This window comes from Trichoplusia ni, chromosome 2 (assembly GCF_003590095.1).
Source record: "Trichoplusia ni isolate ovarian cell line Hi5 chromosome 2, tn1, whole genome shotgun sequence".
Taxonomy (NCBI): domain Eukaryota; kingdom Metazoa; phylum Arthropoda; class Insecta; order Lepidoptera; family Noctuidae; genus Trichoplusia; species Trichoplusia ni.
This window is the reverse complement of record NC_039479.1, coordinates 14,616,688-14,631,162: the sequence shown is the minus strand read 5'-3', so window position 1 is coordinate 14,631,162 and position 14,475 is coordinate 14,616,688.

Below are 14,475 nucleotides of genomic sequence, written 5' to 3'. Positions count from 1 at the left end.
CTAGGTTGTTTAATAAGAAAAAAAATAGCTTTTAAATATCTTCAAAAATAATTTTAATATTCCGAGGGATCTATTACTAAGAATATAACGTATTTATACTCCAAATGACTATGCAAATTAGTTTCAACAAGTTTACATCAATAAAGAACTTTTGGAACTAGACAGACAGCAATTCAACCCTTTATAATGTCGGGTAAACAACCCTTCCTTCTCACTAGTCCGACTAGCGGCCTATAGTAGCAATATTTTTAAATAAACGTCACTTTAAGCACAAGTTAATTTCGTAAGTACAGTATATAAATTCAACTCATTTCAACTTCATGAGGATAGTCAGTAGAAGTTTAAAATTTAATCCCGGCATGGGTAAGAGAGCAGAAAAGTTAACCGCCCAAAACTTTGCACGGGTACATACAGCCAACCTATTTATAGTTAATTTTTACAGTATCTTGAAGACTAAGTGATATTTTCTTGTTAGAGTTTCGTAGCCAAAGTGTACTAAAAACCTGTCAAGTGCGAGTCGGACTGGCAACACTTCCGAAACAGTTAAAGATAAATCGGTTGAGGTAACAAGTGTCTTTACTTCGATGTTTTTTAGTATCACAGCTGAAATATATAGCCTTTGATTTTTTTTGTCTGTTCATAAGGTACAGCCTGGTGACGGAAGAAGAGACAGACGGACGGACAGCCGATTTTCTGTCTGCCGCAAGGCATCTCATAAATCTTATATATTTTTAGTTTTCGATAGCCTGCTTACACGGAACCCAGCATTGTCGTTACCACTGCACTTGACCGGTTATTTTTAATACACATGTCTGATAATAAATAAAATGTTTCACGATTTTTCCGGTACTCTACTTTCGTGCACTAAGTTCCGTCACATATATGTCTGTGCTGTATCCAATAAAAGTTAACATAGATACCGTTTGAATAATAATATCCATGAGAAGCATTCGATTTGATCTTCACATACATTTCGACATCAACTCTATCGTACATTCGAATTCACAGCACGTTTTTATCATTCGTACATAACAAGTGAAAAACGTACACATACACAAGAGGAAAGTCGAGTTAGAAATCGTACAATACTTGTGCGACGTTGTGAAACGCTGGCGTGGCAAACTTGTCTGTTAGCCCCTAAAGTGTTACCAGTATTGAGTTTTTGCCATATTCTCAGCAAAACTAGGAAGACAATGCCTTTTGTATTTTGAAAGAAATAATGGACTACGAAAATACACTCATTTAAAACGTCGTCATTTAATATCAAAATAAATAGTATTTTCAATATTCTACGTAACATAGTTAATCATACTCAAACATGAAGAAATTATAACAATTATTTATATTCTACAATTTTAATGAATTGTTTTTAAAAACGATTCTGGATTTCGCAGTAAACGAAATTATTATTTGGAATTCGCTTCAGGCTTATACGGATATTTTTCGGAATTCTATGAAACTGAAAGCGATCCCAACAAAAGAGGGAAATCTACCCAGTCGAAGGGTTATGCACTATTTTTTAGGTAAGGAAACTTTAAAGCGTGGTGTTGCAACACTTTTCCCCGGAGCGGATAAAGGATTAGCGGAGATACGTGTTCAACGATGTCACCTCCGACTTTATAGCGATACACTCTGAATTCTTTAAAATGACTTTCCAATTCTAAATGTGTTGCTCCATATATTTTAAACGCAGTTGAGTTTGGTTCGCTACAACTAATGTTAAAGTTTATTTATTGTGTTTTAAGGCTTTTATTTTATCTTTTTTTAATTTTAATTTGAAAATCTTTACACGTTGTTTAAACTATATTGAATAAACAGAGACAGAAAATTAAATTTTAATGAAGAAACGTTTCTCTAAAAAGTTGATAAGACGAATAAATTACTAATTCAAATAAAGCTGCAATAACTATATCCAACATCACAGTAATTCAAATGTCAACACAAAGTTTATTAGGTTTTCAGATTGAACACGAAATTACAATAAAACAAAGTTAATTTCGTTTTCTTATAAAAAAAATATATGTGTATTAACTGTACTTCCACGCAGAAACATTTTTCCTGGCGCTACATGTAGACAAGCACGAAATAACTCAACAAATCTAACAGCAGCGTCTATTCTCAAGTGGGGTATAGCATCAAGAAATATTATTAAGAACCTCAGGATAAAGCGAGGATAGGACGAGCCGGGAATCCCGGGACCCCGGGATCCCGGGAACCCAGTGGGTCTGTCCCACCGGGATAACAAATTCGTAGCCCGTTACATTACCGCGACCTCTCGGGCCTCGTACGATACTTTGACAACCATTATGATTGTATTAATTTACATCAAATGATGTTACGCAATTTTACTTAGTATAAAATTGTTATGTTCAATGAAATATTCCGGAGCTAAGCACTTTGTAATTTAATCTTTTGGTAATCTTGCTTTAAATCTTAATATATATAAATCTCGTGTCACAATGTTTGTCCTCAATGGACTCCTAAAGAACTTAACAGATTATAATAAAATTCGCACACCATGTGCAGTTCGATCCAACTTGAGAGATAGGATAGTATAAATCTCAAGTTATAGTCGCTCCTATTAGACGTAGCATGATGGTTTATAGCCTAAAGCCTTCCTCGATGAATGGTCTATTCAACACAAAAAGAATTTCCAACAAAACAGTCACCAGAAATCATATGAATAGATAAAAGATAATGTTATAAAAATACTAAACAAAACTACCTGGAATCGAATTCTATGTCACTTTACTTTCATAGCATTTGCACGGCAATTGGCCAATATCATTTCTAAAGTACTCGCAAAATCAAAGTGTATATACATTCGTTAATATAGCTTTACCATTAATTGAATATCAATACGTAATACAGCGCTCGAGTGTTAGGCAGGTAATACCCCTAAGTAACTAATGGGTAAATAATAGGCGATAGGAGGACGTAATATGATATGGAGGGACAGAAGGCTAATAACGCATAGTAATTCAGGGGATGGCTACTTAGTTTTAGGGCAGAAAACTGTATCGTATGTTGAGTAAACATGAGGTATAATTTTTATTTTTTTATGACGTGGAATCATCTTCAGCATAGCCCAGTCGATTCATGTTGATACTAAGTTAGGTCGGTGATGAGGGAAAAGCTTGTATTAAACTGAAGTTCATCATTGGCCTAGCCATTTCCCAACTATGTTGGGGTCGGCTACCGACTATTTTTAGCTAATCCTTATTATGATGTACTTACCGTACAGGTTGGATCTTCTGTCTTTCTATTCCTTATGTCACAGGTGGAACTATATCGTGAATGTTAGATTAGGTGGTCGTATGCGGGCACAGTGCAAAGATGACGCGCGTGATAATGTACGTGTCTACGCAGTGCACCGGGCCACAGTGCAATTACTTAGCGACAAGAAAATTATACTGCAAACAGCAGACACTGCTAACATTTATTACTTTTAATGAATATAATGGTATAGAATACTTTTAATTAAATAAATAAGCGACGGTTGGCGAAGACTTAAATTTGAGGAGTGATAGTTTTCTTTTGCTTTTTTTATATTATTTCTACGGCATCTTCAGTGTTGTTATGTTCTTATGGTTATGTCTTAGCAGCAATTGCCTTTTTCAGTTATATGTGCGGTGCGATCAGCTTAAAAAAAGATAGACCCATAGACATGTGAACATCTTATTTAATTTGATTTGATTGATTTCTATACCACGTGCAGCTGAGGAACATACGATATAAGAGATAGCCGACCTTTACAAGAAATAAAAATATGTAATAAACATAAAATGCAATTAATACTTCTTTCTTTATAGTTAGTTAAAAACTCCTTTCTGTTCACGCTGATGTCTAGGTATTGAACACAAGATTTCATTACGCGTAGTGGCCGGTATCGTCTTTATAGTGTCATAAACGAGGAAATAACATTAAAGGGGAGCGTAAAAACGGCGACCTGTGGCATTGCATTCCAGCTTAACGTCCATACCGCACTTATATAACCTTTAGATATATTGATCAAAGTTTTTATTTATGATTTTCAGTGTGTAACGACAGGGATTCGTTGTGAGGCACGTAAATATCAGATTTATATTTGGTACATAATTCTTTTTCTAATTTCAGTCTGTTGAAATTTACAGGTTTCAGAACGGAAGAGTCTACTCATAAAAACACGCCAACAAATAAATAGGTATTGTTTATTTCAATAATTTCATAATAATAGACAAATTGAATACCGAAACCACTTTCTGGTATTTTGTTAATAAAGGTACCTTCATGCCAAATTGAACAGCAAAGCCAAATTAACCGGTACCAATTGTGTTCGTATCAATATAACCGCATTACGCACGACACCTCACTGCTCATTAAAACAAGGAACAAAAATAATTATGATTTACGATTTTACGCAAATGAATTGTAAATTACAAACAACGGGATGAATTGTGTGACACAATTAACTGTGTTTAATCGTAAGTCGCCGAGTCAGTGAAGGCACGCCACACAAAGCGGGCAACAGATGTGAGCATTAAAATTAACATGCCTGTTAATTGATGTAAACAACACACGCGGGGTACTAATGGAAGTAAGGTATCACTCCATTTAATTGCCCATATATGTGCTGAGGTTACCACGTTAATTGGAACTAATAACGTTGGCAGCGCCGCATTCAAACTACACAAGCCTAAATTGCTTTAACATGAAATTCAATCATTGTTTTCGTTGTCAATAATGTGTTTCGAAAAACCACTTTGTTGACAATCGATTGCGTTTTGGTTGGAATTGGTTGGAATTGATTTTGTTTGGGGTTTTATTGTTTTCATGATGATGATGTTTCGAAGTTTTTGTAAAAACATTTTGTATCCTTATGAAGACTCAAATTTGATAAAATATATAGAAAAACATTAACGCATGGTCTCAGAGCTTTCTTCGGTAAGTGACTAAAAGGTTAAAACGGAGCTATATTAATACTGTTCTTATGTCCGTCCGCCTGTCGCCAAGTATTGTATCGTGAACAGTGGTAGCAAAGCAGTTGAAATTTTCACAGATGATGTATACTTGTGGCCGCTATAATGACAAAATATTAATAAAGAACTTTTTTACGGTATATTGTGTTAGAAAATTTGTTTTTATTTGGCTATTGTTGCACCCCTTAATGTGTCTACTTTCAATTTTATTTCAACAAGCGACAAATTTAATTGGAATGTTAATGTTTTAAGTAATAAAAATACAGCTCGAAGAAGTAGGCGTACTTCTGTGCACTAAGTATACTATTCTACTTTTAACAAGTAACTTGGAAATTAATAGGAAAACTACTTCCGCGCCAAAGGACAAACTACAGGCAAAAGCTAATAAACAATGGAACAGTTATTAAGCAGGCAGTCACAATCTTCGCCAAGTCTTCGGCCCACAGCTACAAACTAGCAGACATTGTAAACACTAGAAAGACTAAGTACCCAAGTAAGTAACGTAGCTAATATGTTACTCAGGGAACAAAGTGCCTCGTTTGCACCAAGACCAATAGTCGGACAGTGCATTAGTTAAATGGATACGCTTAACTCTATAGTTCCGTCCCGTCCAAGTTTGCCACAATCCAACCAGTAACTTAGATTACTACTGTTGAGTTGAAATGCAAACAATGTCTATAGGAAGATGAAATGTCAATGCTCCTGACAAGATCTTTTGATCCTATTATCTGTACGGGCGTGTTCCGTTTATATTAATTAACGTTTTGTTTGCCCTGAGCAATGGATCATTTATTTCGGTTTAATCTTTGATATATTTAGAACTCGTTAACAGTATTTAATTAAATCAATAGTTGTCGGTCGAATTTGTTCAGCATTCATTACTTATGTAGATGTGGTTTACACATATATGCCAGTTCTCAAAAACTTCTTGAAGTAATTAGACACGGTGGCAGACGCTGAAGGTTTTTGGGTAGTCTCTACAATGAGATTAAGCTAATTACGATTTGGTATTACTGCTCTAAAAAGACGATAACCTATTTTACTAAAAGATACCGGAACATTTTTTTATGTTTGCTAGAACAACAAGCCATATTGGAATCATAAGTGAATGTCACAGTATCAGCTAAAAGCAGACGTCGGTGCTAAGGGGTCGTAGAGACAGTCGCGCTAAATGCAATATTCAAAACGAGTGTGCTATAGCGCACTGGGGAGGGGACATACCCTACATATGTGCTGCTGATTGCTCTGAGAATAGTACTCTCGGTATGAATCTGCGAGGGTCACTGTAGCTGAAATAAAAGTGCTATTTATCCGTCAGCAATCCCCTTGTTTCTGTTTGAAAATTGTTGTTTTTTTTTCATTGTTTTATGCAATTTTATAAAATGACTTTTAATGGCAAGGTTATTGTTTCTTTTTTCGTATTATTTACAGTTGAATATTGTATTCTTCTCGTTAAGTATAAATTCTAAAAGTTTTTTGAAAATTATAATTACTTAATATCACTTCAATTGATTTAATAGAAACATTAAGCTTTATTTTTTCTTAAAAATATACTATACTTTTTTAATCTTTATTAAAGTTTAAGGTGATCTACTACACTAGCACAACATATCATAAACAAAACTGCAATGAAAAGGTTTTACCGAAAAATGCGGTATTTAGTTCACAAATACCCTTTTATGTGTAAATGAAAAAGTATGAGCATTCGGTAAAAATAATTATAAGGCCACAGTCCTCTGTGGCTGCTTTCATGTCACAAATGGTACAAACCTCTCGTGAGCGCAGTCGCGACTAAACTGCACACTGTACAGAAAACAAGTAAAAAAATAATAAAACACATTCCACGGTACACTCAAATCCGTAAAGGTTAATGTAAAAACGTTCAACTTTAAAAAAATATACGAAATATGATTTTTTTTATTCGCCGGGGTTATTGGCAAAGGTCGTGCGTTGTCAACCGTACATATTTGTTCACACAAAGCAACGCATGCATGAAATCCTATTTTACGGCTCGTATCCTTCCGTTTAGAGCGCCTTTTGAATGGGCCGTGTCTGAGCTCACTCGAATATCTTAACCCATATGTTACCAGCCAGCACTCGACTTGGAAAATCGACTAGTTTACTATATTTACATTCTAGCTTCTTAATGGTAACATATGTTTGAGAAGAAAACAATATATAATACCTGTATTCTTCTTATTTCACATAAGAATTATTTTTAATAGAGTACTTTTAGTCAAACACATAAAAAAGTTCCACTGTTTAAAAAACAATTGTCGTACAATATTTCTTAAACAACAAAAAGTATAGATGCACAATGAATAAAACGTTAATCAAAAGCACGTTACCATAACCGTGTAACATTATTCTATAATAGTTGTAGTTAATTTACGAGCGTTTACGGCACGTATGGAAATCCGTTGGCGGCGGGGCGGCCGTAGATACGGCGAACAGTGCCTGGGCGTCGCAGCCACGTGGCCGATGGAACCCCACATAAATTAACCCGACTTGCAAGAACAAGGTCATATGTAACCCCTAAATTAGGAGGGTATAAAATTTCCACACTCAAGATGCCTGCTTTAGAGCAGAAATTAAATTTTATGTAACAAGATTAAGACGTGGTGGGTTTCTACGAGTAGGTAAGTTTAATGTTTATAGCTGTAGAAACAAAATATACATCTACTCACTAAATAAATGTTGTTTTTTAGACATCGTGTTTAAATAGATAGTGAGTGTATTTTAATTATAAACATGAGTTATGTTGGGGAGAATAGCAGCAACAATTAAATCACCACCGTATAAACAACTCCAAACTCCCCAACTCGATTATCCAAAGAAAATTCATTAAGTCTAATTTAAAACAAACTAGAAACAAGATAGTATACGTCGGTTAAATTGTATTCCTGCCAAAAGAGCACCTCTCACAGTACAGTGGCCGTAAACAATGAGGGAAATAATAACCAACAGATTGAAATGCGGTTAAAACTCGACGCACTCACAAAAGGTCCCGCGGGCTACCGTTTATTGTTCGACGCATTTTAATGAACCTTACTATGACCGCGATGAATACCGATGAAGGCTCCAGCTTTTGACTTTTCTATTTTGTGTACTAACTTGTTTTTAATATTGATTTTTAATAATTCATACAGACGCACGTGACGTTTGCGTTGCTTTCTGTTGGTTTGTCAAACTCCTTATTACGCTTCTTAAATTGGAATGCACAAGGTATATTGTACGCTCAGTTTGCAATTCTCAGTAGTTTCGTTAACAACTTAAGTTGTACCCCGGCACTTAATAGGCTTGCTTCCTCGTATATGATACTTGAAAAGTAGAATTTGTGAAATGTTTTTTTTTAAGCATTTGATCAAGTTTTAGTTGAAGAGTGTTAATAGGTTTAGAATGTTATTTGTAACTAGCTATTGCCCGCGATTTCATATTTTTTTACGAACAATTCTACAATTCGTACATGATATTTACGTAACTTTAACCGTTGACGGAGCGTAAACACAAAAGTGATAATATCCTCCCGCTAAATAACATTATTGCAAGTATGCTCGTGTTGATGATGTCGGGATAGTAAAATACGTCCTTATTCTCCTTCCACAGCATCTAAATTGGAAAATAAAAACATTTGGACTAATAGTTGTTATGACTAACGCCTTCAAACAAACAAATAAAAAAATCTTCAGCAATATTTTTACTTTAGCTACTCGTATACTTAACCAGTTAAAATTGTATTATTGAATCGGTACGTCATCTCAGTCTCTTTTTAAATAATCACTAGACTTTATAAACCTCACCTATTGAACACAAAAGTTATTCAAAACATTGTTTTCATCTCATGTTTCATACGGATATTTCAACACATATTCTCACAACACAATGGATGGGAAACAACTTGTCCTGTCTGAAATCACTTCCGCATTCCCCGATTGTTGGCTATTGCCAATTCGGAATACTGTTAAATGTTTTTTGTTACAAAACTTTTAGGATTTAGTACACTTCAGTCCTAACAGTTTGACACAGTTTTGACGAAAAAGAAAATAATGACGTAGTGATTTTATATACTGAAAGAATGTGTGTAAATCATAGAATCGATTTTCGTAACACTAATAACAACACATTATCCTTTCTCATACATAAATTACACGACGTTGAGCGGTAAATCATAGCCAAGCATAATAATTTAATGCGATGCCTCTAAGACGAATAACGGCGGCGGACAATGAAAAATAATTAAAAGTAATAAATCTCTCTGCAGGTAACAAAAACGTGAAGTGCTTAATAAACGTCGCATGTCTGTGGTGGGGCGTGGGAACGGGCACACGCGGCTGGGCCGTATTCCGGACGCTGATGTCCGATCCGACTGTATGACGATGTTAACACGCTCATTACGTACCTATACGGATGTCTACGGACATATACGGACCCACAGATGACCCTCTAATGTAATTCGAACACGGCACTTCAATACGTCTTAGTACTTGATTGTTCATTTGGTTTTCCTTAATTTGAATCCCCGTTTTAGGGTGATCTCTCTTTGTGTGTATCATATGTTCCGGGGTCTGTTATATTTGTTTTGATGGATTTAATAAAGCTTTTACTGTGACATTTTTAATAGCTATTGTAATATTGTTTGTTTATTCATGAATATTGAAATGCGTATTGCTCCTATATTAATTAAGTGTTATCAAGCAAAATTGAAACACAGATGTTCACTTCGCCATTTCACTATGCAAAAACTTAAAAAAATCAATTAAAAATAGACGAAATTTCTGAATTTACTCGATCATAAATAAATTTGTTGTTATCAGAATCCACCCCCGGGGATCGCACTGCCTTCTTCCGGAACATGAGATTAGAATGGACACCTGAAACCATCGCTGTCCTTAATTACGTTTTAATTACTCTTGATTCTTTCAATACATTTGAATAATTAAACAATTTTCTCGTAACTTTGGTAGAACGTGATTTTTGATTAATTCATTTTTATTGTTATTCTTTTTAAGAAGTAATGAGGCTTGTAGCAAATTAAGTGCGTGATATTTTTAATTCTTATTTTCATGTGAATTTAAAACTAAAATAGAGTTCTTTGTTAAAGGTGAAAATGCACATAAGTATGTTTTATGCGGCGTCCATAGACAAATAGGTATGTAGGTAGCGGCTTCGCGAATGCCGTGCCGTGCCTCTACCGTTCGCTTTCTTGCAACAATAATGGGGTTAGGTGCTATATTTATGACCAAGACTGGATAAAATTATGTGGCATCGTACTAATATTGCCAAAGCGAGCACTGCATGTGGTCTGTTCCCACGGCCGAATAACGTGAGTTAAATCCCTACTTATTTTTGTATTCATACGAATTTAGCTTTAATTTTCAGACCAGAGGTCGTACTTAAACGACAAATTAACTTCACCTTCAAATTAAAAAAGGAAGAAAAATCCGCTACACCGGTTTGGTTCCAGTAATTGCAATAAAAGTTAACCGAGCGACGTAAGTAAATCTGCAGTGTTGGAATCACCTGGGCGGGTTGCTTCTGAGAATTAAATTGACTCGCTTTGCTTTTATTTTAATATGCCGTAGTCTGCCGCGCCGTAGACTGAAGCGTAGAGTTTCGTAGCTCTGTCACTAGCTCGTAGCACTAAGCAAGCAATGTCGTTAGACTTAGCGCAATTTGCTGCAGTGTAAGTCGCTTGGCAATTGGCGTTATAAGCTGCAGCAAACACTTTATGTTGAACATTCGAATAACTGTTTGTAAACAACGTGTTTAATACTGTAAGAAAGTTTAGAAAGACTTTGTTTATAATGTAAAAAGGAAAAGAGTATTGCTTTACTGCGAAATCAAATTATCTTCTCCTATATTTTAGAGCTTAAAATGAAATAAAGCTCAGATAACAAATTATTATTTGGATAATAATTTATCGTACAATAATGTACGTTTTGACATAAAGCTATAAGAAACAGCTGCGAGTTTTCCTACAAATAAAAACACAATATGACATTGTGACTTGAACACCATTCGGTTACGACAAGTACATGTATACAGAGGGGTTGAATAATTTACGAGTGCACTAACTTTGGCCACGGCGGGACCCGTTCAGTACAGATGCGGGGAGTACATATATCAAACCGGGCCGAAGGTTACAACTTCAATAAAACTTCAGCGAAACTTATTCAAACGCGTCGGCCGGTGAAAGCTGTTTTTAACTTCTACCCGCAAGGGATCACCCATACAAATAAAGAGTTAGTCGGGATATGAAAGCGGATTTCTTTTTCTGAAATAACTTTTAGAAAACATTCTTGGCTGTTTGCCATTTTAACTAAATTTTCTGTTTTTATATGTAGCTGGTACGTGGGCAGACGGCCAAGCTGATCGCCGGGTGATACGTACTTTATACTTACACAGGTCCTACCTGTCTTATTATTATTAAATTTCATATTCCGTCTTCATCTCCTCTTACACACACTCGAAAAATAGTTCAAGTATTTTGATTTTCATGATGAAACTTTAATTCCGAAAGTTTTAAAGTTCGCAGCCGGGAGAGTCGCTGTATAAACGAAGTCTCTTGTATTTATAAATAACAAGTACTACCCTTGCTCTGTATTGTCACAAAGTATCCGGAAATCTATGAGTCCCGGGTGGATAATAGTTTGATACTTTCGGGGTTAACGTGTATGGCTCTGATAAATCTTAATATTCAATGAAATCCCTCAACTTTCACACGAGTTCTGGAGTAGTAGAAGATTATATTTATGAGGAATATTTTATATTTAATACTTCTTAGTGCTTTGAATTATCTATGAGATGTTTGAGTTTTCTATTCAGGAAAAAAAAGCTTATAAAATTTGAGAAATAAAAGTTAAGATGTGTAGAATAATTTTAGTCCCTATCTATGGCGTACAAATATGGGCAGCTTATTTATGCCGTAAGTTTAATTATAGGTTACAAAAAAGAAAAAAATACCATCATTCGTCTGAATTTAAAATTATTGCCAGCCTTTAAATCGTATCTCGATACCGTCGATACCAAATAAAACAAATGAATTAAGTTATGCATAAAATAAGTCATTATAAAATCTGTGTTTTGCCGGCGGCCGTGCGGTCGTATTGTTGGCGCGGTTATACAAAACATGCATTTGCATAAAAGTCGAATTGGCTACAATGCGAATGCAACTGCTTTAACGCAAGTTCCGAACAAAACTTCCTATCACATTACACGTCTGGGCTCTCTGTTCCTATATTTGAGTTTGTTAACGATTTCTATAAATTGTTTTGGGATGGTATTCATATTTAATGTGCCATTTGAGACTTGTATCTTTAAAAATCCTATAAGTTCTTTGTATGTTTATAACTTTTTCACGCAAATACCACTAACCGGATTTAGACGAAACTTGGTATACAAATAGATTACAACCTGGATTAACACATGGGATAGTTTCAATCCCGTTTTTATGTTCCCAGCAACAGCTAGTAAAATATAAATTTGTGAAAAAATATTTAATCGTGAGAATAAAAATATTCTCTGATAAACCATTCATCTTATTCATTTTGATCAAAATAAAATAGGATCAAAAACATATAAACATTATTTAGTTAATAGGTTATTTCAATTAAAAAAGGTATAATTAGAATAACTTATATAGCTCAAAACTAAATTTGTGTCGAAGGTATTATATTGTTAATTACGGTCCAATTTAAAACTGATCCTTTATAATTTTGTTACGTTCCACAGTTTCAGAAATCTGACTACCTAAACATAATTAAACTCGTAACTTTGAAATCCGATTCAGGTTATTATTTTATAATAATATCTAGTAATTACTTTATACGGTATAGGTACCCGCAGGTAATTCGAATTAATGGTCCCTAATGCTTTAGATATGTATTTTTAAAATGCGAAAATGATTTTTCTTACATTTGACTGTTAGATATTTCTATAAAAACTATTTAGCATGTAACAATATAAACCTCGATACACTTTTAGCACCTGCATTTTGATATAAGACCTGAAAGATGCATACCACTCGACCCACTTCGATCTACACACGTTACTCAATTCGCAACATAAAGCTGCATGCAGACGCGAGACGCGAGACGCGTCAAATCTTGTCACTCGCTCAATAAAGAGCAAATAAACTCGAGTTTCGAGTACATTTGAGCTCACACTCGTGTTGAAGCGAGCTCTCGAGGCGCGCTCCGCGAGTGTTTAGCAAACTGTGTCAACAATCCTTCTTGATTTATGTTAGGATTAGTTGGATGAAAAATATTTTATTGAAATTCGTCGAGAGAAGTTTTTGTTTTCGACTTTGTACGAGGGTTGATGGCAGGGTGTGAAAGATGTACGTCAATTTGAAAGTAGAACCTTAAAGATACATTTATTTTCCTTTGGTAAATAATGATAATTCTTCATTATATTCAAATATTTTTTTATAGTATCCTTTGGAATGTAAATGGCGCTGTGTGTATCATGGGAGTGACATATTTACACTTCAGGTACTTATAAAATTTCAATATTCATGCTCATTGAAGTGGTTAAGTAGTGCGCTTTTAGAATACAAAGATTATCTTCGTATATCTCATATAGAATAATCTTTTAAGTAATAAGTATTCCGTCTAACATATTGCTATGATAAAATGCTTACAGCGTGAAAACTTACCGTCATTTATTACACTTGCGGTAAAAGGGAAAATCAAAGGTGGAAACCAATTCCTATAAATATTCTTCTCGTATTTATTTGCACATAGTTGTTTATTGTATTTTGCCCGCATTCAGGTAGTAGAGATATACATGTAGCAGATAGATATAAAATAAAGTTTATCGCACCACTTAACTTTACTAGCCACTTTTTTAAATAGTTTGCTTTATTAAAATTATGTCATTTGCTTGATTTGAAGACTTTTATCAAAAATATTTCCTATTTTTGACAATTATTAGTTAAATAAAAAATTAAAATGTAAGTCAGTATAACTTACATATATCAAACTAAGTAAGTGTGCAAATACCTGTGAGATAAGTTTACAGGTTAGTTGCCTATTAAAACACCTCTCATAATAATTATTAATTTTAATGAACTCAATTTGTGTAGCTCAGTCTATCAACACGGACCGTCGGTAACTTTTCCAATAACGGCGACCTCTATGCGGAAAATTCAGTAATTTATTTTACAATCTTAATCTCCACGTTATCGTGTGAAAATAATTTATATTTGACTCCAGCTAAATAAAGTATACGTGACTACTAACTCGAGAAAAAGAACGTCTGGAGATAACAAAAGGAAAGTATTATAAATTTTATTTTCCACTTTTATCAGCATTATAGCGACTACCTAATCTAAAGGTAAAAGACATTGTGATGGAACTCGATTAAATTAAGTTACTACAGCGAAAAGGAGAGCAATTTCGATTCTCATAGAATTCAAATGAGCTTTTTATTCAAACACAAGACTGGAGGAAACACTAAAACAGACGGTTCCACTTCACCGGCGACATACCTCCCGCTTATGTTTTTAAACTTCATA